Source organism: Pteropus vampyrus, unplaced genomic scaffold (assembly GCF_000151845.1).
Source record: "Pteropus vampyrus isolate Shadow unplaced genomic scaffold, Pvam_2.0 Scaffold186, whole genome shotgun sequence".
Taxonomy (NCBI): Eukaryota; Metazoa; Chordata; class Mammalia; order Chiroptera; family Pteropodidae; genus Pteropus; species Pteropus vampyrus.
This window is the reverse complement of record NW_011888967.1, coordinates 543,758-551,769: the sequence shown is the minus strand read 5'-3', so window position 1 is coordinate 551,769 and position 8,012 is coordinate 543,758. Positions and strand designations below refer to the sequence as shown.

Below are 8,012 nucleotides of genomic sequence, written 5' to 3'. Positions count from 1 at the left end.
TGCCTACAGCACTCGTTCTTCCTAGGTGGTCTCCCATCCAAGTACTAACCAGTCCCGATCCTGCTTAGCTTCTGAGATCAGATGGGATCGGGCATGTTCAGGGTGGCATAACCGTAGACACTTTTCTTTTCTTTAAGTATGTATTTTCTTTGGATTGCTTAATTGACTTCCTAATGTTAAAATAATTGGCTAATATATTTTGATTTGGGGTAAGATAAAAAATTTACTTTAATTTCTTTCTATCAAAATAGAAAAGCATCATTTCTGTTCCACTGTAACTGCATTTACAAAGTGAATTCCCCAAATCAAAGAGAGGGATGCAAGGATAGAAAACAAAGTTTGTTAGTCCACAGATATATCTAAAAAAATAAAATAAAAAATCTCTGTAGGATTTCCCAACCTGCTGCACTTCATTTTAGATGCTAGAGCCATCATTAAGAAAAACCTGCTTTTTCTTTTATCTGTGCCCCATATTGTATTTATTCTCCTCTAAGCTACTGTGAGTAATCAAGTCTCCAAACTGAAACCTTTTTTAAAATTTCTGTCCTCATTCTTTTTGTAAATATGCTCTTATTCTCCATCCTCCCTGCCTCCCATGAGCAGACTTAAGATAATATGCAAAGCATTATTCCTCTACTATTTACACCTCTCCAAAACAGAAGCGTTATTTTCAAGTAAAGATAACCTAACGTAAAGGTGAGGGTGTCCAAGAATCACCCTGTGATTGCGTAGCTCATCTAGATGTGCTGCCCTAGCCCAATTCTCATTTTGATTTATTTAAGTTTGGAAATAACAGTATTAAATTAGCAAAGACAAGCAATAAACAAAGCCCTAGAGATGAATTAGCCATTGTTTCTGGTCCGTTAATCTCCTCTTCAATTCTAGAGAATTGTGGCTCACCCAGACCCAAAGATCAAATAAAATGCCTAATTGGGAAAATCCTAAACAAGTGTGTCCTGGGGAGCTTGAATTTATTTGTCACCCGCTCAAACAACTGTGTTGTTTATATAAGTCTTTAAAGCCCTGATACTTTTCCGCTACTATATCTTAATCCCTGGTTCTTTATGCTCAGGAGGGCAATTTAGAGTTGTTTTCAATTAACTAGAATGGAGAGGGGCACTTATTCCAAAAACGGATAGCTGTGTTGTGAGTATTTTGCCAAACATGCTGGAGTGGTTTGGATCTAAGCATCGGGTTTGGGACACACTTTGGCATCTTTCCTTGGAGATAATGATATCTGCTCTTTTATACTTTTAATATCAGTAATAAATAGTTGAATAGAATCACAATCAAGGACACAGTATGGCAAGGAAGGCTGAGATGTCAAAGTTAACCACAAATGTGAAGTAGAGAGCTGAGGTAATTATCTAGAACAGCAACCTCTATCAAACAAATACTTTCATTTAAAATATGCAGATAATATGCAGATAATTGAGGTCACTCTTTTTATTTAACATAGTAAAATAGAATGAAAAACAATGTGCTGAATTTTGTTCACACAGGGGTGGGGCATTCATTTTCACAACCTCAAATGCAAACACTTTATATTATATAGAAAAAGCCAAAGAACTAGAAACTGGAAATCAGCTGACTAGAAGTGAAGTGACTACACACTCTTAATATTTACTTTTCTCAACAATAATTTAAATGTAATACTTAATGGTGCATAGTATTTCATAAGAATAATGCCATTTAAATTCTCACAGTAAACCAGAAGCAGATATTATTATTAGCTTTATTGTATAGATGAACAAATGGTAGTTTCCAAGATGGATCAGCTGGTAGGATCAGAATTTGCTCTGAAATCTCTGTGCTTCTAAAGCCTATGCTTTCAGTGCTAAACTTTTAGTGCTATACTAGGCTGTTACTGCTAAGGTTGCAGAATTATTAACAAGGTTTGTTGAAAGGGTAGGTCAAAGAGAGTAGGAGTTAAAAAATATTGCTGAGCTTAAGTTAGAAGTGAGTTATGAGTTAGAACTGAGGATTATATGAAGGGATTCTCTAGTTAGCAATATCTATGCAATAGTGAAAATCCTTAAGTCTTTATTTACTGTATGTTTGCTAAACTTATTAATTGTAGGGCATTTACCTTGTATTGAATTCCTCCAGCCCGTCTCTCTATTTTCAGGTGTGTTAGTATACTTTGCCTTTGGCTTCAGTTACCATTATTGAAGCAAAATATTAACGTGTTCGGGGAGGCTGCATATGAATCAAGTCAATTTGAGTATTATAACTGACTTCATTCCTCTATTGTTGATCAGTTTTACATTAATTTGTTTTAAAGAAATACTCATTGGAGCAGAACAGACTGTATTTAAGAATGAAGAATAGTGCAGAATATAGGGGTTATGTGGTGCTAAACAGACTAATAATTTAGGCATAACATTTTTTAATATCATTGCTGTATAGGCATGTCCATAGCTGTTTGACTGGACAATTATGTATCAAATGGATCATTTAAAATATTTTAATTTATAATAATCACACTGCTATTTTTAAAATTGCTGTTTACTTGTATTTCTCATCACAACCAAAAATTTGTAATTGTGGTGATGGATGTTAACTAGACTTATTGTGGTGATCATTTTACAATGCATACAAATATTGAATCATAATATTGTATGCCTGAAACTAAAAAATGCTATATATTTAAAAAGTACTGTTTAGCTAACAAAGGAGTTTTAGGTACAGAGTTTTACTTGATTCTCAGGATAGACTCGTGGGTTATATATTATTATTCCTAGTTTACAAATGAAGAAATAAAGATATACAGAGATGAAATGACTAGTTTAGCCACAGAAATGAAATAGATACTTAAAATAAATTTGAGTAAGAGATCAAAACATTGAGATGAGAGAGGTTATCAAAACATTATATTTATTCTACTCTACCTTAAACATGAAATAATCAAAACTGAGTAGGTTTGAAACAGGTACATTTTTGTATTTTTAAAGGAGGTGAGGAATAGAGAAAGGCAGCAATCTTGATAAGGGGCAAAAAATAATACTGACAGCCAGGTTGAAACTGATGTAAAATTTTTGTCTAGACCAAAAGTTTCTAAGGATGATTTATGCAAACAATATGAAGTATTTAAAGTTAAAAAACAATTTTTGAGAGGAATTCTAATCAGATTATCCAACCTTAAAAGTGATAAACATTTGGACTTTAAAATATTTACTGGTTCATACATTACTAGTTAATTATGTATCAGTGAGCAACAGATGCCTGAAAACTAAACTGTGGTCAACAACTTTAAATTTAAAATTCTCTCTCTCTCTCTCTCTCTCTCCACCTCTCCCTTCATTCCTCTTTCCCTCCTTCTAAATAGCATAATCTCCACATGTGTTAATTAATAGAAGGTGGTATGAAAGAGCTGTCTTTATCTGATATTGGAAAGCTACTCTTCTGATCCATGAGACCATGACTATAACGATATACCCTGGCAGTTCAATCAGATCATAGACTAATGCTTTAGCCTTGTACATACAGAATTAATTATAGCTTGACTTTGTTCCTGTTTTGGTCTGATCATTGTAGCAGGGCATAGCTGCCATCTGCCTTTTTAGAAGCCTTCTATAGAGGAAGCAATGTCATTGGCTATTAATTAATTTTAATAAAATTTAGTAAGATTTAAGAAAAATGTGTTGATTACTTTCTGTGTACGAGACACTGCTACAATGAGGCTAGAAACATGAGCAAAATTGAACATAGTCTTCGTTCTCATAAACTTTACAGTCGAATGTAGAAGACAGACAAATAATGTAAGATAAATAAATGTGAAAAATGCTACATTACTAAGTGCTACAAAATATATTATTATATTCTGTAACATGAAAACATAAGATTGGGGAAATAAATTAGTCTGGAGGGTCTGGAAAAGTTTCTTTGGAAAAGCTACAAGCGATGAAGGATGCAGAGAAATTAGGTGAAAAAAAGGCAAGAATATCTGAACGATAGGTACAGAACATTCAATCGTCCCCTCTCAGAAAGAAGTATGGCATACACAGTGACTAGGGAGCACAAAATGAGGAAGAGAATGATGGAAGACGAGGATGGAAGGATGGCTAGGTTTCTAACACTGTAAGAATTTGTTTTTTTAATCCCAAATGGCCATTCGCAGATACACTGAGTTCTTATTTTACACAAATGACTTTACTAGGTATGATGGTTAATTATATGTCAATTCGTCTGGGCCACAGTACCCAGATATTTGGGCAAACATTATTCTGAATGTTTCTGTGAAGGTAATTTCTGGATGAGATTACCACTTAAATCAGTGGACTTTGAGTAAAGCAGATTATCTTCCAAAATGTGAGTGGGCCTCATCCAATCAGTTGAAGTCCTTAATAAAACAAAGACTGACCTCTGTGAGCAAGAAGGAATGCTGCCAGTAGACTGCCTTTAAACTTGAGTTGCAACTCTTCCCAGGGTCTCCAACCTGCTGGCCTACCCTGTAGATTTTGGATTTGTCAAGCCTCCACCTGACTAATGTACTAGGTTATTAGAAATATGGGACACATATCTATTTGGATATTTAAAGAGATATTAAGAACTAGTAACAAGGCTATAAGGAATATAGCACGGCAATGAGATTAAAACAAATAGTGGGCTGGACGAATCCCTGGAAGACTTATGAGAATGACAGAGTGCCTAGGTAGACTCAAGTAGTTGATAGAACTTGAGTTGGGTAGGGAGACAGAGAAAGACAGCTCAAATAAGATGAGAGTAATGGTGCAGAAGACGAAATAATTGTGGGATGATTGAAAGCTATTAGTAGACCATCCCGAATGCAGAGGCTCTGATAATAAACACTCAAACCTTGCTCCCATTCCTGTCGTGTCGAGAGGTAAATCAGAATCCAGAGTTCTCTTTTTTAAGAAGGAAAACACTGTGTGTGGGAAACCTGAATATGTGGCAACCTCACAGGAGAGGCAAGCTGATAAGATTTGCTTTATGAATTATTCAGAGAGAGAAAATTAAATAACGAGTCCTATAAGGTCTAGTTCTATCAGGATTGCTTTCACCTCACAGGGGGATGCAAAATAAGATGAGTAGAGTAAAAAGAAAGTGAAATAACCAGTCAGCCAAATATAGACAAAGAAACAGTTCTTGGACTCACAGCGTGCGGACCGATGCGAGAGGTGCTCCTGAGGGAGCGGTAAAGCAAGCCTGCTGTTCGTGGGGATGGGAACCTGCAAGAGCCAACCGCGTTGCCAGAGTCCTTTACTGCTCTTTCTGCAACTAGGTTAATCTTTTGTGTTGTTTCTTTCTTGCTTTCCGGAAAAGAACTTGGAGAGAATTCTACTGTAGGTAATGTCTGGAAAAAGTTCTTTCTTTTATGTGCACTGCGGTGCTTGATGCTATAAAGCCGGTGAGTTAGCCAACTCTGAAGTCGTCAGTTCTGATTTGTCACTCAGTGGGCTCGGTTTACAGAGGCAAAGAACCAAGCTGTCCCATAATGGGGAGGTAGAGAGTACATTTCTTACAGGCTGCTATAGTCGGGAGTTCATTTGTTCCACTAGTCACAACTGTTCTAAACAACAGATTAGGGAGTTTATGTAACTGACATTTTAACCCTGGGCATTAATTAAAAGTGGCACACTGCAGTCATTTGGCAAGTGTGGGTAGAATGAGGTGACAATACTTCTAGAGAGCAAGCTGTGAAAACCTTTTAAAAACTTTTTCCTATGTTTATGATGTAGTTTGTTTATTTTAGTGAATCTGATATAATTTGGGGGCAAAAGAAATAGCATCTCTCAAAACAATTGAGTAGCATCTTACATTCAGTTGCTGAGGAGGTAGGGCATGTTTTATCATTATTCAGCTTCTTCCAAATGTACATTAAATTTGTAAAATATGCAGATACTGTGTTTAGCAGTCTACCTGCCTTACTTTATGGTTACTTACAACAATCGTGTATTTATCCTTTAATGAATTTTACTGAGCACTTATTGTGTCATTTGCTGGGGTACAGCTGTGGACAAAATAGGTGAAATTCCTGCTCTCTTGGAGCTTACATTCCGGTCAGCTAGAGAGACAGTAATCAAAAGTAGAGTATAAGTTTCACAAAGGCACAAGTTTGGGTATGTTTTAACTATTACACATCTCCGTCAACTAGAACAATACCTGAAACATAGTAGATATTCAATAATGTTTGTTAAATAATTGAAAGATGAGAAGATTGACAATTAGAGAAATTGAGTTACTTGTTTATGTATCTCTATGCCTATAAAATACATATGCCTTCTAGTTATCATTTCTTTTTTTTAATATTCTACTATTCATATATTTGTCTCCAAAAGAGGAAAATTATAATTTTACGGCTCAAGCTTTTCTTCGTGTGTGTTCTTGTTTAATATATATATTTTTTGTTATTGTTTTATCTTGAGTATAGCTATCTCACATTTCCATTAAAAGCAACATTCCCAGCTGGTTAAGAAAACTCTAACACCAAAAGCAATTTCTGATGCACTGACTACATACCACATATTTTTTAGGTGCAGGAGATAAAAGTGAACAAAAAAAGTTTCTTTGCCTTTATTGCAGAGGGGGAAACAGGTAATAAATATATGTGATAAATGACACATTAACATGTTCAATGAATAAAATAAAATAGGAAAATGTGATAGTGAGACAAGAAGAAGCTAATGGTAAGGAGCTGCTAACATATGAATTGTGATGAGACTTGAATGATGAAAAATACTCAGCTATGAAAAGATATCATGGAGAACAGTGCAAGAAGAAGAAACAGTGAGGATGGAGAAAGAGTTGGTTTTTAAGCCAACAAAAATATTCCCATTTTAAATGGGGTATAGTACTCCACATGGTATATGCAGGGAAATAAAACTAGCAAGGTAGATGAGAAAAAATTTGGAATTTGTAAAAAATTGCAATGGAAAAGCTTTCCATGGCTTTGTGTTGGTGGGTAAAAAGTTCTGAATTACAATTAGAGAAATCACTCTAGCTGCCATTAGGATGGACAGAGTGTCAAACCTGCCATCAGAATGACAAACAGTGAGAAGATTGTTTTAATATTTCAGATAAGAATTAATGATGAAAATGAGATGCCGTCAGAGAAACATTATATTTTGAAGATAAACTAGACAGAATCATTGGTGGATTGGATATAGATAAGGTGTGAAGAAAGCAACCAAGGATGAATCTAGGTTTGTGGCTGAGTAACTGGCTGGGAGGTGATTCAGTACAATGAAGGTCTGCGAGTGGAGTGGTATGTAATTGTTGTGTACTAGATGACTGAGAAAAATCAATAGTTCTGTTTTAGCTATTTTAAGTTTGCAACGGTATTAAGGCTAAATGATTCATACAGCAAAGTAAGCAATAAGCATTAGGTATATGGAGATGAGTATGAATCTGGAGGCAGGAGTGATTTGAGAAATAAACATGTCAAAATCCTCCGTGTATGTGTAGTATTTGAAACCGTTAGACTGAATGAGATCACTTAGGAGGAGGGTATAGATGAAGAAGATGACAGGAAAAAGAGCCCATAGGTATTTCAATGTTTAAAAGCTGGTATAGATGTCAAGGACCCAGAAACTGAAACTGGGAATGTCCCGTGAAGTAGGATGAAAACCTGACAACCTGTTATATTAAGAAAGAAGATTGGCATTAGAAAATGTTAGTAGGATTTTTCCATTTTAACAAAAGGAAGAATATGTGAGACAGTCAGGTAGGTTAGAGTAATTAGTGAAAATAAATAAAGGAGTTATTAGATTTTCTCAATGAGGGGTATGGTTAGGTCATTCATTGCCTCATAGGAGCAATGGATTGAATAGAGACCTAAGTTCCATTATTCTGAGTCATACTGTAGTACAGAGCTAAACTCCATTACTGAATTATCTTCTTGACTTATTCATTCACTGATTCATTTATTCAATAATTAACCATTAATAGAAGGCTATCTTGTCGTGGAAATATATATCCCTAGACAGCACAAATTCTATAAGAGGAAGCTCAAATGGTGAAAACTTACCATAATAAGTTACGGGATAAAT

At 35.2% G+C, this 8,012-nt stretch overlaps 1 pseudogene; it reads right to left on the bottom strand.

Moving 5' to 3' along the window:
- LOC111746406 lies at nt 1-119 on the bottom strand (annotated as a pseudogene).
- Nucleotides 120-8,012: the final 7,893 nt, after the last annotated feature.